The sequence below is a fragment of the Centropristis striata genome, chromosome 22 (assembly GCF_030273125.1).
Source record: "Centropristis striata isolate RG_2023a ecotype Rhode Island chromosome 22, C.striata_1.0, whole genome shotgun sequence".
NCBI classification, from domain to species: domain Eukaryota; kingdom Metazoa; phylum Chordata; class Actinopteri; order Perciformes; family Serranidae; genus Centropristis; species Centropristis striata.
In genome coordinates this window covers 26090594-26108448 of record NC_081538.1, presented here as the reverse complement: position 1 = coordinate 26108448, position 17855 = coordinate 26090594, and the positions used below count along the sequence as shown (strand labels likewise).

The 17855-nt window shown below is 35.5% G+C and overlaps 1 long non-coding RNA gene across 2 annotated transcripts in view; it reads right to left on the bottom strand.

The window, feature by feature from the left end:
* LOC131960858 (uncharacterized) overlaps positions 1-17855 on the bottom strand; it is a 68174-nt gene that overhangs the window by 20874 nt on the left and 29445 nt on the right. The window contains exon 4 of one of the 2 annotated variants that reach the window (XR_009389776.1): positions 16112-16253. The exons of the other annotated variant lie outside the window; for it this stretch is intronic. This is a non-coding gene — a long non-coding RNA (uncharacterized LOC131960858). The remainder of the gene's footprint in view (positions 1-16111; positions 16254-17855) is intronic. 2 annotated transcript variants of the gene reach the window in all.

The following is a 17855-nucleotide window of genomic DNA, read 5'->3' as shown; positions in this document are numbered from 1 at the left end:
GACACTGAATTTTAGGTCTTCATTAAATGTAAGCTATAATCATTATAATTAGAAGAAATTAAATAAATTAAGACATGAAATGTTTTATTTTGTGTTTGATGGGTCTATATCATGGGTCTCAAACTCGCGGCCCGCGGGCCAATCGCGGCCCTCGTGATGATATTTTGTGGCCCCCACCTTGATATGAAAGTTTAATGTGAGTTTTATATGAATGGCACTTTACCCTGTTGTGTGTGGAAGGTTTTGGTAATTTTGTGTCTTTTTTTAATAATTGTTTTTTTGTTTGGGTTAGGATTGCACAATTAAAAGTTTTTATCATTTTTTGTATAAGGCCTATATTATAAATTAAATATTAAAAAAGATAAATAATACTTTATTCAACAAGTAAAGTAGTAGTATTAATGTTATTTAATAAAGATAATGCATTAAAAATAATAAATAAATGAATTAATTTAATTATAAATAATAATGCATAATAAAACAATTTTATCATTTTTATTATAAGGCCTATATTATAAATTTAATAATAAAGAGATTTTTTTCTCTCCTCCCTTTTCTTTCTCCTTTCCTCAAATTGTTTCTCTGTTGCTCACATCCTCATCCCTCTGCCCACCACCAGTTGTTTTCTTGAATTATATTGTTCTGTCGTCCACACAGTGAAGACTGTCCAGATGTTTAACGCAAGGCGCTGCAATTATCATGCTCTAATTGTGTGCACATGTGTGCACATACAGTGTGTGCACTATTGTGGTCAGAAACTGGCTCGTTGTTCACCTAAAAAGCATCTAAATTAAAGACTTATCCTGCTGCAGGCAGGTAAATTAAATGTTACACATTAGCGGATTCAAATGTTGCGGTTATCGTGTTGCTGTGAAACAGCTGACTCATTTCCTGTTGTGTCCCCGATCTGTGTTATCAACTGCTGCACAGTTTAGGTATGCATCACCTCCGTGCACCGCAAGTGTGTGCAAAGGTGTGTGTGTTTTTGTAATCCGGTAGAAAGTGTGTGTGGTTTTTTTATTTTTATGTTTTATTGTAAAAACACTCAGTGCTCAGCTTATTATAATCCATGTGTTGGTATGCAATATGAATGTACAGAGGAGACGGGGGGTTGGCTGGATGAGGAGGAGTGTGTGTGTGTCTGTGTGTGTGTGTGTGTGTGTGTGTGTGTGTGTGTGTGTGTGTGTGTGTTGCAGCAGCTGGTTGGCTGCTGGGCTGGTTTCCATGGCAACGTGTGTAAAAAAAGAGTACAGGCTCCGTCCCTCAGTCCCGTATTGATGCTCTGTACAAAAGAATAACGTTTTTACAATTACAGGCCCTCCACTCTTCTTTCTTCCGTCTCTTTCTCGGTCTGTCTCGTCATTAATCCTTCAATCCGCCACTCAAACTGACAGTGATTTCATTAAAAAAAAATAATAATCTGAGGAAGAAAAAAAAAACCCATTCGATTGAAAATGGCAGATATTTAAATTTGGGTTTTATTCAGACTCTCATCATGAGTCTTAATCACGACGTGAGAATAACAAGATTTTTTCTGACTGATCTCCTCGTCCTCATTTAATTATACGGAAGCCCTTTTATCACCAATGTGATGAAAAAATGAAGATCTTGTATGTCATTATGATAAGAAACTTTCTCGATATAATGACTTACAATCAGGGCTTGACAGTAATGGCTGCCATTGTCAAATATTTAGAGAAATTGGCAACAAATTCATGTCATTTTGCAACCAAAAAGAGAAAAAAAAGAAACAAAAACACCAAAACATGCACGCAAAAACAACATATTTTTATATATGGCAACTAGTATTTTCAGTTTCAGCTACCACCATTATCTAAAAAATAATGATAAACCTTCTTAAAATAAAATAAAGTAATAAAATAATTTTGAAATAATGACTATCTTATATTAAAACAATGAGAAACTTTCTCAAAATAATGAGTTATAATCTCAAAATAATGAAAAACTTACTCAAAAGACACTAATTAGATATCTTGAGATATGCTATTTTTGTTTACGATAATATATTAAGCAATTAGTTTCTCATTATCTTGCAATAAGTCATTATTTTTTAATATCAAGTGTTTATTTTGAGAAAGTTTGTCATCATAATAACTTACAATATATTTGTTTTTAGGTTGTTATGTTTCTTTCTTGTTACTGGCAGCAATGGGCTTCCAAAAAATGGATATTCCCTCCAGAAATAGTAACTGATTAGATGTTTGTTTTTGAGCCTTTGCTGGAATTGCTGCTGCTCATATTCAGCAGGAGGATTAAGTGGGTGCAGTGCATGGGGAAACCACCAGCAGGGCTCTTGTGGTTCTGCTCACAAAAATAGTTCAGTAGGTTTGAAAACCACCTACGGAGGGACTGTACCAGGAAGTGATATCAAGTCGCCCTCAGACCTGCAGCCACAGAAATATCACCTCGGCCTGCAGACGCTTCAATCACTGGTTTTATTATTCAGACTGACCCTTTGACTGGTCCTGCTATAAAAACAGGAGTTTGTTTAAAGTTTAACCCTGTGTTTATCACTGTGCTACAGATGCTGGAGCCAAGAGTGAGAGCTGAGTTAGGTAAGAATGCTTTTAGTTACGCCCCTTTATCATGGAACAATCTGCAAAAAGATTTGAAATTGTCTGAGTTGATCACAATCAGTGAATTTAAATCAATTCTAAAGAATAAAGAAATAATTTCTCTTGGTCAGTGTGACTGCTCCATATAAGTCTCTACTGAGGCTCCTTCATTGTTGTTGCGATGGCTGGATTTGTATTTAATTGTATTTAATTGGTTTATGTTAACTGTGTTTTTGTAACTTGTCACTTTTTATGCTGCCATCTTGGCCAGGTCTCTCCAGGAAAAGAGATTCTTTGGTTAAATAAAGGAGATATATATATATATAATATATATATATATATATATATATATATATATATATATATATATATAGAGAGAGAGAGAGAGAGAGAGAGAGAGAGAGAGAGAGAGAGAGAGAGAGAGAGAGAGAGAGAGAGAGAGAGAGAGAGAGAGAGAGAGAGAGAGAGAGAGAGAGAGAGAGAGAGGCATTGTGTGGGTGAAGATTTTCTATTAATAAGTCTATAACAATCTGTGATTTGGTTATTCAAATTTTGAAAGTTAAGAGTAAATATGGGCTTTCAACTTTATAATAGGCGTATATGAAGTCTATTCCCTCAGTCAATTATGTCTCATAGGTTGCTGCAGGTTGATCACATTTTTTATACAGATTTGGTGTTATATTTTACCATTTTTGACCACTTGAGAATTGATAGAAATGGTCACAATAAAACACCAAGACCATGCAAAACGCCACAGAAAAATCCATGCTGTGATTTGGTAGACTTCTACAATAATTTACAGCTATTAAATGGTGAGCATGTTTGTTCTGCAAACCGCTGCAAAATCCACTTTTTGTCGGAAGCCATGAGTCCCCTGAAAGCTCTTGGTCTCTAGTTTGTGGTTGTAAAGTTTAATGTGGCTGTGATTATCTTAGAGGTCCTAACAGGTCATTTTATACATTGTGAGGTCAAGTTTTAAAAAATGCTCTTACTGCAATGAAATGGCACATGAATAAAATTGGGCTCATTGAATCCCCAAGAATCTCAGCATTCCAGTCATACCCAATTTATGCAACTCCAACACTGTTTAGGGGCCCCAGCATGCACAAATATTAAAGTACAATTGGTAAAAAGTGCTTGGGATTAGCATAAAGTGGGCATGTCTCTAAAGAGGAAATGTGTGGGTATCCATAGAACACATTTTTAATTAGATATCTTGAGGTCAGAGGTTAAGGGAACCCTGTAAAAATGTTCTTACCTTACTAAAAATGTTATTTATTCCCCTTCCCAACAAAATATCTTGACATGGTCAATATTAAGACAGTAAAAGACAGTAGAAGGCGGTTCAGTAAAAGACAGTAGAAGAAAAATCAGTTTAGCTTTGGAGCGTTATTTATTCCCCTTCCCAACAAGATATCTTGACATGGTTGCTACCAACGAGTTCCTTAATTAATCTGATAATAATATCTTCAGTCTCGCCTGCCACAGCCTCTTAAAAACAGTATTGTGGGCTGAGAACGTCAGCGGTCACGCAGGTCTCACAGGGTTAATTAAATCAGGAGTGAAGTGGTTGAGGGAGCTCTAAAAGACGGTGTAGCGGGAGGAGATTCATCTAATTATGAAAGTACTAAATGGAATATTTGACGCAAACAATAAGAAGATCAGGGTTCAAGTCAATCAGAGGATGTCGGGGTTAGAACGTATTTTGAGGTTTTCGTTGACACATTAACTGGGTTGAAACACAGTTAATGTTCTGCATTATTAAGTGGTAGCAGAGTGAATGAAACAAGCTTCTTTGTGCTAAATAGAGTAAAGGTTGAAAAGGTGGAACAGTTAAATGAATGTTGGGGAGATTGTCAGCCTTGAGCTACGTGCTGCTGCACTGCAAGTTGGTTTTGGCAGCAAATCTGATGGATTGCTTCACATGGCAGAGGAGAGAAAAGGGGGAGGTGCTGATCTCTGGAAACAAAGCAAACACCTGCAGATTTTTTTTTTTTTTTTTTACTTCTACAGTCCAAGGTGGAAGTTTTTAAAGGCTGAGAAAACAGTAGCATTAACAGATAACAAGACAACAAGAAAGAAACAAAGGAATTATGGGAAATGTGTCACAAAACAAAGCCCACTAATACAGTTTCTGGGAAGTTGTTCCTTCTACTTTGCATGAGCATTATTTGTTTTTAGGGAAATGAAATTCTGCCCAGACAGATTTCTCTTCAACATATCAGCCTTCATATTATACGGCTGCCAACAATATTCAGATGGTTATTCCTATAACCCTGCATATGGCGGAAACCGCTGACAGAAAAACATTATTTCATATATATTCAAAAATATTTAAATCCCTAAAGGAGTTTTCTTTCAGCTCCTAGTTGAGGTTTTGAAATTCAAAGCAGTTTCAAAACATCTCGTACACGACAGGCTGCGAGCCAAGAATAATATTTGGTTGTTAAAGGAGCTACTGTTCTGTTCTGTTCTGGTCTGTTCTGCACAGGGAAACATAACCTCATGAAACACTGCTGTAGGACCACTGGTAGGGCACAGTATGGGACGGTAGAGGACAGGAGGGGACCGTATGGGGAATTACAGTAAAGTGGAGGACATTAAATGACAGCAGAGGACAGCAGAATACAAAAAAGGACAGTATATGTTAATATAGTACAGTATAGAGGACATTACAGGGCAGTGAAGAGCAGGAGAGGAAAGTTATAAACCATTAAATTATAATAGGGAACAGTACAAAACAACAAGAGGATAGTTTAAGAAAGTACAGGAAATGACAGGACAGTAATAGACCAAAGAATGCAGTAAAACAGCACTAAAATAAACAGTGAGGAACATTCATAAACCGAAAAGGACAGGACAGTGAGGTAAAAGACAGTGCAGGACAGTTCAGTGGAGCACTTGTTCCAAACCTGTTTGCATTGTGTTTATTTATAGCAAAACAATGCCACATGCTCTTGACACTCCTTGTCACAGGTTGGACTGTTTGTCTGCGAGCTGTGAGCTGTAACAGTCTCACAGTGACTCAGTTTAGAGGCCAAACAGGGTCAAACTCTTCACTATTTCGCAAGAAAAATGAAAAAAATGGAGAAACAAATGTGTTTTTCTAGTAGGTATATGTTTGGGGTTTTATTATTTTCCCTATTTTGCAAATCACCTCACCCTCTCAGGACAGTAAGGGACAGGAAAGCAGAAGAAGACAATAAATGTAGAGTATATGCAGCACAGTATGTTCATCCATCCATTCATTTTCCTCCGCTTATCCGGGGCCGGGTCGCGGGGGCAGCAGGATAAGCAGGGCATTCCAGGCAATATATTAAATGACGAGTATAGGGCAGTACATGTAATCTACCTACATGAGTAGATTACAGTTAAACACAGTAAATAAAGAGCATGGAGGAGTACAGGACAGTAGAAGATATTTCAGTGGAGTAAAAGACAGTAAAACAATAATAACAAAATGACAGTACAGGACAACAGAAGCAAGTTACCGTAAGAGACAGTAAATGCCAGTACAAGGAAGTAGAACACAGGACAGTTCAGAGTGGTAGAAGATATTTTTGTGCAATAAAAGATGGTAAATGACAGTACAAGACATTAGAGAGCAGTAGAAAACAATACGTAAAAGACAGTAAACAGGAGAAGGTTCAGTAAAGGAAAAGACAGTAAAAAAAAAACATAAATTACAGTAGAACAGTAGAAGACGGTTTGTACAAGTAAAAGACAGTAAAAGGGAAGGATAGACAACAGTTATGGACAATTAAGTAAAAGACTGTAAAAATGACAGAAAAAGACAATACAGGACAGTGAAAGACATTTGAATAAAAGACAGATAATGACAATACATAGAAGAAAAAGTTAAGGCAGTTAAGTAAAAGACAGTAGACAACAGTTTGGTAAAGTAAAAGACAGTACAGGACCGTGAAAGACAATTCACAATTCACAGTTCAATAAATGACAATACAGGGTAGCAAATGACAATACATGGCAGTGAAAGTTAAAACAGTTAACTAAAAGACAGGAAAGGTCAGAAAACAGTGAAGTACACTTAAGTAAAAAGACAGTAAATGACGGTACAGGACAGTAGAAGAGAGTAAGGTAAAAGACAGATAATGACAGTACATGGCAGTAAAAGTTAAGGCAGTTAAGTAAAAGATGGTACAGGACAGACAACAGTAAAGGACAATTAGGTAAAAGACAGTAAAATGACAGTAGAAGACAGTAACGAGACTGTACAGGACAGTGAAAGACAGTTTGATAAAAGACAGATATGACAAAACATGGTAGAAAAAGACAGGGCAGGACAGACAACAGTAAAGAACAGTTAAGTAAAAGACAGTAAAAGACAGACTACAGGAAAAGACAGTAGAGGACAGAAAAAAAGGTAAAGGACAGTTAAGTAAAAGACAGTAAATTACAGTACGGGACAGAAAAAAAGTAAAGGACAGTTAAGCAGTTAAGTAAAAGACAGTAGAGGACAGAAAACAGTAAAAGACAGTTAATAACAGTATAAGACAGTAAAGTAAAGACAACAGTAGAGGACAGTTCAGTAAAAGACAGTAAAAGGCAGTTTAGTAAAAGATAGTTAATGATCGTACAGGACAGTAGAAGACAGTTAATGACAGTTAATGACAGTAGAAGACAGTAAATGACAGTAGAAGACAGTTCAATATAGTTAAAGACAGTAAATAACAGTAGAAGACAGTTCAATATAGTTAAAGACAGTAAATGACAGTAGAAGACAGAAAACAGTAAAGGGCAGTTAATAAAAAGACAGTGAATGACAGTGAATGACAGTTAATGACAGTAGAAGACAGTTCAATATAGTCAAAGACAGTAAAGACACCAGTAGAGGACAGTTCAGTCAAAGACGGTAGAAGACAGTTTAATAAAGTAAAAGCCAGTAGAAGACAGTGGAAGACAGTAGAGTAGAGTTCTATCAGCATGTGTACAGTAAATATAACACTAACAGGACCAACATGGCCGCTGGGTGTTTTCCTTCCTGCTTATATTCAGTGTTTTAACATTCTTCTCTGTGTTTAACTCTAACTGCTCCTCAGACTGTTTCTTTAGCCTTAAAGGTGCTAAACACAGCAGTTATAGGAAGAGGAAGTGTGACCTCACACACACACACACACACACACACACACACACACACTGAGACTTCCTTTCCTGTCCTGCTGTCTTTTTCAAATAAAAAAATGTAAATCAGCCTCCATTACTTAGTAAATGACAAACGTGATGGATGTGAAGTCCAGGCACACATTTAAAAGAGTCGGGTGGTTGGCAGGCCGGCGGGCATCTGCTGCTGCGTTATCTGCACTTAAGAGTATCTAATCTCCTGATTTGTGATTGGCTGCGGAGGCGGACGGCTCTTTCTTTCTGGCTCCGAACAGGATGGAGGGATAAATAAATGGATAGATGGAGGGATATATACGGACGGATGGGCCTTTAATCATTTCCACCATAATGGTCACGAGTCATTTTATAAACAGAAATGAAATACATATTAGTTTTATTCTAAACTGTGTTTTAATCTGAGGACTTTAAATTGAATTATTATCACTTTTTACAGGTATCACTGCCTTTGTTTGCCCCCAAAATCATCCAACTGAAAGTATTTTCCTGCATGCTGCACACACAAAGGTTATTACATGAACACTGGCACCTCCTGGTGGACAAAATACCACATAAAAACATCTATTATGTGTTTGGTTTTTCTTTCTTTTTTACAAAAAATTACATGTTAGTTCATCGTTCGTCTTATTTTATCACTATAAGAGAAAAATGCCACTGTGGTTGAGATTATATTACATTTATTTTTATACAGATTATATTGTTTCATGCACTGTTTTTCTAATTAAATTCCACTTTTAATTCAATTACAGAAACGTGTCCTGTCTTTTCCTTGTTCTAAGATGCTAAAACTAATTTCTGTTCATTTCTGATGCAAACATTTGATTTTTTTAAAATATATTAGTTAAAATATACATTTTTATCTTAGATCATTGCAGTTTTAAATTCGTGTTACACTCACACACAAATGTTATGGTCTATTGAGTGTTGATGGTTGTAATTTTGGTCTAATTTATCATTTGCATCCTTTTTCATGTTAGAGAAATATCATAATAGCAAAATAATGCAATATTTTTAATGACAACCGATTTTATGAACTGGTGATGATGCTGAAATGTCAAAAAACAACAAACAACAACAACAAACTAACGAGAAAAATAAACTTTGAATGAAAAAAAACACAAGACCAAAACACATTTTCCAGTTTTGTTTGCCACGTGTGTGTTTACTGAACATGTCAGTTAATTCATTGCCTATAATTTGCAGTACTAAAATATATTGAATATCTATAATAATTATTGATTGGCTGCCTTTGGTCATGTTGCTTGCTTGCATTACATGATGTAATGAAGAGTCGACATTGTTCAAATTAGAGGTGTGAATCAGCCAATCGGCCCCACGAAGCATTTTGCGATATGGTGAGTGTTGCAATACAACATATTGAGATTTAACTGTTTAATTGCATTTTGTGTCCATAAAAAATAAATTCAATCAAGAACTGTTTTGTCAAATAAGAGAAAATTCTCAGTCTGTTCATCTCACTTCAGTCTTTTTATGTTAGTAGTCATTTTTTGTTAGTGAAATGTAGCATCAGAACCTCTTTTTAAAGCTTTTTTATGACTTACCAGCAAATGTGTATTCTCTAAGTGACTTGTAACCAATGTTTCTGAAAATATGAAGCCTTTATGGGTCATCAGTAGCCAAAACAATGGACCATATGCCTCAAAAACCCTCTTTGGCTGGACTATCAATCCTCAAAGGACGATGTGCTCCATATTTGACCTCCATATGAATAATATACCAGTGCATACAGAATATTTAGACACAGATAAATGAATAAACAAGTATGCAATCTAAATTATTCAAGAACCATAAATAGAATACAATATAATCTATTTCTTTCTCTTACAAAGAGTAACTGGTGGAGGTGTGAATCCCCAGAGGCCCCACAATACGATATTATCCTGATACTTGAGTCACGATATGATATTATTGTGATTTTTTTATTTCTCCACAATGAGAGTCAAGCCCACAGACTGACCAACAAAGTATTCAGTCAAACTGAACTCAACTGATATTAAACATGTATGGACAACCAGAACTGCATAATTTTACTGCTCTGACTTTTTTTTAATGAAACATTAAAAAAGCCGACCTTTGCAGCGTTATTTCGACAACTTCCCGCTAAATATCGCTACTTGGCGGCCATTAATCTATGTAATATTGCCACGCAAAATATCATGATACTATCCTGTATCGATTTTTTCCCCACCACCTCTAGTTGATATATATAATAATATGAATATTTTGATTCTTTCTGTTGCTCTGCATGGCTTCTGCACTGTCTCAAGGTTATAATAGTTTGGGATTTTTCATTAGCTTTAGTTTTAATTTCGTTGTCAATTTTTGTTTTCAAATTCAGTTAGTTTTAATTAGTCTTTAGAGTGAGTTTGCTAGTTTTAATTAGTTTTTATTTTTTGGAAAATGTTCAGTTTTAGTTTAGTTTTTATTTGTTTTAGTGTTAGTTTTAGTTTTTTGTAATGGGGTATTTGTTGGGTGCCAGATTCAAGGTCACAATAAATGTTTCCTTTATTTCCTTTGTCTGATCCATCTGAGCTCCAATAAGTTTATTAAGTCATAAAACTAAATAGATGAAATAGATTTCATATCAACCAAAAAGGTTAATGTATGAAAAAAGTTGACAAAGATGAAAAACTTAGGACATTTTCACTATAATTTTAGTTAGTTTTGTAACCACTAAATACAGTAACAGTTAGTTATCGTTTTTTCAAAAACTCTCGTTTATATTTTTATTTCAGTTAATGAAAATGTTTTTTCAATTCTAGTTTTTGTTATTTTGTTAGTTTTCGTTAACTATAATAACCTGGCACTGTCTCAAGTCTTTTGTTTCGATCTTTGTCTTCTGTCTGTAAATTTGACCTCACTGGCTTCAAAGCAATTGATTTAATTTAAATTATATACATCTTGAGCATTTACAGAAATATCGTCATCAGTATACAAATAAATACATTTCATTTCTGTTGAGGGAAGTATTAATTAAAGTTGTTGTATCGTACTGTAAGGCACTAACATTTCTGTGTCAATCCACTACATGTTCATTGTGTTGTTTGATGAGTCAAACGTTTCTTTCTTTCTTGTGAGAAAAAAGCCACATTTTCCATCAAAATTGGTTTGAGAATTAAGATGAGCTCATGTATGATTCAGCAGGAAACATAAACTCAGCTTTCCACTGAAGTTCATGTTTAAATGTGACGCCTCCAGACTCCAAAAGCAGAACAGATCCATTTTATCACTGTTGTTTAGTTTCAGTTGTTCCTGAATTAGAACGGCTGACTTCACCAGGTAGTCAAATTTCACTTTCCTAATGATAATAATGAGAATAATAGTAATACTTCGAAACTTGTTTGCATTTTCATGTTTCCTACCTTGCAAACACACCTTTTAATCTCCAATAGTTTTGCTTTTACTTATTTAATTCCTTGATATGTATATCTACTAATCAACTCTATTCCTTTATTATTTGAATTTTTTAAATGTATTCCTACTTTTATGTTCTTTTTATTATGCTTTTTTTAAAATTGTATTATTTTATATAATTATTATTGTTATGATTTTTGTTGTGTGGGAAACTATGTTTTAAAAGGTGCTGTACAAATTAAAATGTATTATTAATGATACTTTCGCCCTCAACTTACAGGTAAAAAAGAAAAGCATTAAACCAAGATTAAAAGTTAAAATGTACAAAAAAAAATATTCAATTTTTATTTAAATAATTTTTTCCTTTATTAATTTATTTTTTTAAAACATTTTTTCATTAATGTGCATGCTTAATCAAGAACTGCATTAAAAACACTCATTTAAGTTGCATGAATGTGTCATAGCAGTCCTACTTCTTTGTTTTCTTGTTTCATAAAGAAGTTTCTCTTTGCATGTGGATGGATAGATCAATGTTGTGTTCATGTGTCATGGGAATTTACCACTTCTCTCAAAATTTGTTACTGCACAAAAAACAGACAGGAAAAATAATTTAAAGTGTTTATCTTTATTATGACTCAAATGGCAGCAAGTTATAGGAGATGCAGTTATAAGGCTCAGTGTTTATTTGTACCTAAGAGGTTTTTATTATATTATTGCATGATCTACTTGATTTAATAGGCTTTAAAATATTAATGCTCTCCTTAAATGTGCCCTATCTAGCTCAGATACTGTGGTAAAACAAGCAAACAAAAAACAAAATCCCTTTCCTTTGTTTGCTTTTTATTTTTACAAGTTTGAGCCATTGGTTCTAAGAATGTACAATATTCCTACAGTCATTAAACGCCTCATGAGCCCACGGTTAAATGCAGCGTCTCTGCTCCCTCCGGTCTGTGTGACAAGTGTTCAGATGGAGAGCAGCTTCTGTGTAAACTTCACCGGTCTTTTACAGGTTAGTGCCACTGTTTTTAATATTTTCATATTTTTTAGTGAACTGTTTCTACTATTTACTGCATTAATGTCCTGCTGAGTTTGGTTCTTGCATAAATATTGCATGCATTTAATACCTTTCACTGTAGTAAGAGGATAAAAACAAGTGCTGCACGTCTTTGACATTAAGCCTTGTTGGTGTATTAAAAGCTATGTGGTCACTGTGTTGGTGCCCTTTTATTTTGAAACTGAAAGTTTGAGCTTTATTTTTAGCTAGTTTCACAAAATTTAGAAAAACAGAAGTTATGACAACACTTAAAATGATGAGTGGAAAAAAAAGGTTAATTCATTAATAAAAGGTCAAATCTGGTGCTAAGAGTGTTCATAGTGAAGTTGTAGAGGAATTGCTATAATGTGAAAATCTATAATAAAAAGTATGGTACTTGTAAATATAATTGCAGATAAAGTTAGTTGAATTTTAACAACGTAAAATCTGGAACTTTAATCTATCAGGATGCATTATGTGAACTCTAAAATCTGCAAAGTAACTAGTAACTACAGGTTTTTATTACTGTAAATATAATGAGTGAACGTCACTGAAATGTATTGAAATAGAAGCTAAAAGGTGCATATATATGGAATAAAAATATGAAAATATTATCTATAAAAATAGATAAAAAATAAACAAATGTAAATAATTATATACTTACTTAAAAGTCTATATATCATTAGAAATAAAAAAAATAATAATAAATAATTTTTAAATAATAATAAATCAGATCCACTATATTGTGTTACTTAACATCATTGCAAATAAGAATAACACCACAACAACCATTTTATCTTGATTATCTTGTTTTCATAATTGTTTGAAGGAACAAACTGAGAATAAATTAATAAAATTAATCACCCAGCCCTAACAGAATCAGATTTAAACATATTTGCACTTTTTGAGGAAAAACACTTCTGGTGCTACAGTTACAGAATTTCATTTTACACGAAACTGCCTCTTTATACTGCAAAAAGTATGCACATTTAATGCTTAACTTATAACCTTATCATTAACAGTGTTCATACACTTTAGCAGTGGTTAAATTATTTTCCAGTATCTTCCACCTGTTGTAAATTGCATGTTTTAGATGAGTACTTACATACTAAAAGGGGGAGATTTCACTGAACCATACCAACAGCGATGGTGTTACACTTTTAGGAGGAACGGTCTTCATTTCAGATAGGCTACTCATTATTTTTTTACATTGAACATGTGATTATCTATAGTCTATAGATGGATATAGTCAGATTGCAAGAGAAATACAGTAATTTAAAGCATTTAACAAGCACTTTATCCAAAATCCAAGCACTTTTTAAACCTTGAAAATACAACATTTAAATTCAAGCATTTTCAAGGATTTCAAGCACCCGTACCAACCCTGTATTAAGATAAGTCGGTACTGAGGGCTGTTCAGGGTCACTGACTTTGTGGATGTTTCTAAATTTAAAGGAGTGACCACTTCAGGGACTCTTGGAGCGTCTGGACTCCTTTTAAAAGTCAAAGGCTTCTGTCACACACATAGACCTCCTGTCAATAACAACAAACGTCTCCCCCCACCTCCACCTCCATCACTTCCTCTCTCGCCTACTTCAAAAGCCCACACACACACACACACACACACACACACACACACACACACACACACACACACACACACACACACACACACACACACACACACACACACACACACACACACACACACACACACACACACACACACACACACACACACACACAGAGCTTTGATGGTGCCGGTACAGAGGGTCAGGTGGGAGGCTCGTTTGGCTTTGCCCTCTCTCATGAAAGCTTTGTGTTAAAGGTCTCGCTGCTACTTGACCTTCCCCGTGTCTCCATCTGTGTTTGAGGATGGGTTGGGTGGCATTTGAGCACCCATGGGTGGTTTGCAGTAAAACAAATCCACCTCCTCAGATGGCACCTTGATGACTGCACACATAAAAGTGTGTGCTCAGAGAAAACACAATATAATAAAGACTGTTTATTCTCTCTGCCGGTCGCACTGAGAAAGACAAACAGCAGCCAGAAGAGACGACAGAGTCGACTGATCCTGTTACCTCACAGTTAAAAAACAAAGACTTTCAAGGTCCATTTTCAAGCTTTTCCAGTATCTTACACCTGTTGTAAATTGCATGTTTTAGATGAGTACTTAGATACTAAAAGGGGGAGATTTCACTAAACCATACCAACAGCGATGGTATTACACTTTTAGGAGGAACGGTCTTCATTTCAGATAGGCTACTCATTATTTTTACATTGAACATGTGATTATCTATAGTCAGATTGCAAGAGAAATACAGTAAGAATTTCAAGCATTTCCAAGCACTTTATCCAAAATCCAAGCACTGTTTAAACCTTGAAAATACAACATTTAAATTCAAGCATTTCCAAGTATTTCAAGCACCCGTACGATCTCTGTTATTAAAGATTAAAATGAATAGAAAAGCCTGTATCCTAAGCATATGTCCTCATGTGTGGAAACGCACATTAGACTTCATCATTCAGCCGATTTGCAGCCTTTGAGCTGCTGTTTTACAACATAAAAAGATCAGCAGCCTGTTTTAACAATGACCCCTGTGTTGGCACTGTCTAAATCCTCTTACATTTAGAGTTCAGTTACTTCATGAGGAAGAAAGAGGGCATAGATGGTGTAATCCCATTAGGACGTCACCACAGGCTTCAAACTTTACATCACATAAGCTCAAAAGCTATACAGTGTTAAACTTCACTTCATATTGTGTATTAGGGTTAACCCCACCACCTTTGAAACATATGTATTATTTAATAAATCTTGAAAAACACACGCTTTATTGTAAAAAGGAAATGTAAAAGCAGGCATTATCATCGGAATTTGAACTTTCTGACAGTCCTTGAACAGATCATTAGCTATAATAGATTCTGTTAGAAAAAGTTACCAAACAAAGCTTAAAAGTGTGACATTTCTATCAAAATCACTTTATTCTACATGTCTCATTTAAAATGTTGCCAAAATAAACAGTTTGTAATAACCAGATCCTGTTAAAAACATTAAATTTTGCTCCTCAGCAACACTGTGAAGCCATGATTGATTCTGCTGAGGCCAACAGTCACGTGACAAATATTCACTGAAAATGTGTTTACACAGAGCAGAGAGGAGAGGACAGGAGAGGCTGTTTACACAGAGCTGAGAGGAGAGGACAGGAGAGGCTGTTTACACAGAGCTGAGAGGAGAGGACAGGAGAGGCTGTTTACACAGAGCTGAGAGGAGAGGACAGGAGAGGCTGTTTACACAGAGCTGAAAGGAGAGGACAGGAGAGGCTGTTTACACAGAGCAGAGAGGAGAGGACAGGAGAGGCTGTTTACACAGAGCTGAGAGGAGAGGACAGGAGAGGCTGTTTACACAGAGCTGAGAGGAGAGGACAGGAGAGGCTGTTTACACAGAGCAGAGAGGAGAGGACAGGAGAGGAGAGGCTGTTTACACAGAGCTGAGAGGAGAGGACAGGAGAGGCTGTTTACACAGAGCTGAGAGGAGAGGACAGAAGAGGTTGTATGTAGAGGATGTAAAAATGCAAATAGCTCAATATATATAATATGTGAAAAAACATTTTTCCCCTATATTAATGACATTTGTGGGTACTTGGAAAAGCGTTGATGCAATGATTTATGTCATTATAAAAAAAAAATTCCTGCAAAAAAAAATAAAAATTTGAGTTGCTCCCACTTCTCAGTAGCTTTATCACGGAATACATATTTTGTTACATATGTTAGTCACGAAGCATCAAGTTAGTATTTAACTTGATGCTTGATGACTTAACAAAAGTTTAGTAACTAACAAAAACAGCTTTCTGCTCTTCTCTGCCCACCTTCTCAAAATTTAGAGCAGCCGTACTTTGTTGTTTTTCAATCTCGTGTTTGCAACCGCCCCACCTGTGAAGCTTCGAAATGAAAAATAAAAACCGCCCCGGGTGACAGGAAGTGTGGTTACCTCGTTGTAACTGAGGCCCCGGAAGCTGAACTCCTCCTGTGCATGAAGGCAGCGCTCTGTGCGACAGATTCAAACTGTACGGGAGGCTGCAGGCTGCACACTTCAAACGTTCAGCCTGTGACGAGTGTGTGTGGGCATGTGTCTGTGTGTGAGAAATTCAATATCAGGGTCAATATCGGTCTAATGTGCATGATTACATCCAGATGAGGACATAAATGTTATAATTAAAGAGAAGACATAATTGAAAAAGATACTGAGTGCAAAATTAAGAACAGCACAAAAAGCGATAATTTAAACTATTACTAAATAAGTTGAGTCATTATTTGATTTGATCAGCTTCAATGTATAATTGCTTTAAAACCCTTCACACACATTTAGAACTAAAAGAAGGCTATAGCTGTGTCTCAGTGTTAAACCGCGTGCTGACTTTCATCAATAAATTGGTTACAAATATGTAGGACATTCACAAAAAATGACTAAATGAACTGTACTCCACCATGCCAGCACGGAGAAAATAAAACCACGTCAATGTTTTTAATGTGGTGCAACACGTAACAGAAATTAAAAGAGATTCTCACAACTGGAAATGTAAAAAAAAAAAGTGATACAGCCGCTCTGGCAAAAAAAAAAGAGTAACAAAAGCTTCTCTTTATCTTCAGCAGCTGACTATTTCTGTCTGCTGCTGCAAGCCTTGTAATATTTCTTATTACTAGAGCCAAAACATGACGTCCATTGATCAGTTGGTCGATCAACAGGAAACTATTTTATTTATGGATTAATAGCGAGAGAAAAAAATCCATAGTAGACTTGTTCCAGCTTATGAAATGTGAGTATTTACTGCTTTTCTTTGTATTCTGTGATATCCTTGAACAGGAATATGTTTCTTTTGTACTACCTGAAAGCTGTGCTTTCTGTGAACATCAGTGAGTAGGTAGTGGATTAGAAATCATAGTATTTAGCATACCTGTGCAATGCAGTTATGACAAAATTGCGTAAGTGTTAAAGCACAAATAGCACCTGTTAAACATGATGCTTACTCAAACACTCAATCAGACCAAAATAACATGAACCAACGAAACAGCACAGATAGGATTATTTATATACTGTACTGTGATACTAGAGCTATTTCCAGTCTATTGAGTCAATCAAGTCTTTATTAAAAAACATAGTCTAATCTCTGTAAAAGGAAGAAGCCACCGTTACTTGGTTTGTGGACCACAGTCTCGAAGCCTCAAGTTCCACATTTTGCCGTCTACATATTGTTATTTTTTGCCACCAAACGTAACCATATTACATAAGATGCAGGCATGCACTTTCTGGTAAAAATGAACAGCTGGCTCATCAGAGTGTCTTTTAGTACAAAGAGACCCACTAAACAAGACATTTGAGGTGATAAACATGTTAGAATAAACTTTCACAAACTGAAACACAGTGTGAAAGTTTGAAGACGACAACATGGACACCACCCAAAAACAAGTTTATGGCTGAAGTGCACACAGTGACAGGGATACGCATTCACAAGGTAGCCACGCTCTAAAGCATATCCTTTCTTTTATCGTCTATCTTACTAATAATTAACCAAACAGAGAGCATGTTCTATTGGAGAGGACTTAAAAATAGCTTTGGACACTATGAACAAATTGGGGAAATGACTACTGAGGTAATAAATCAAGTGAGAGGAAGGTTCATTTTCTCATAGACTTCTATTTTATCTGGACTTCTTTTTGCAGCCAGTGGAGTCGCC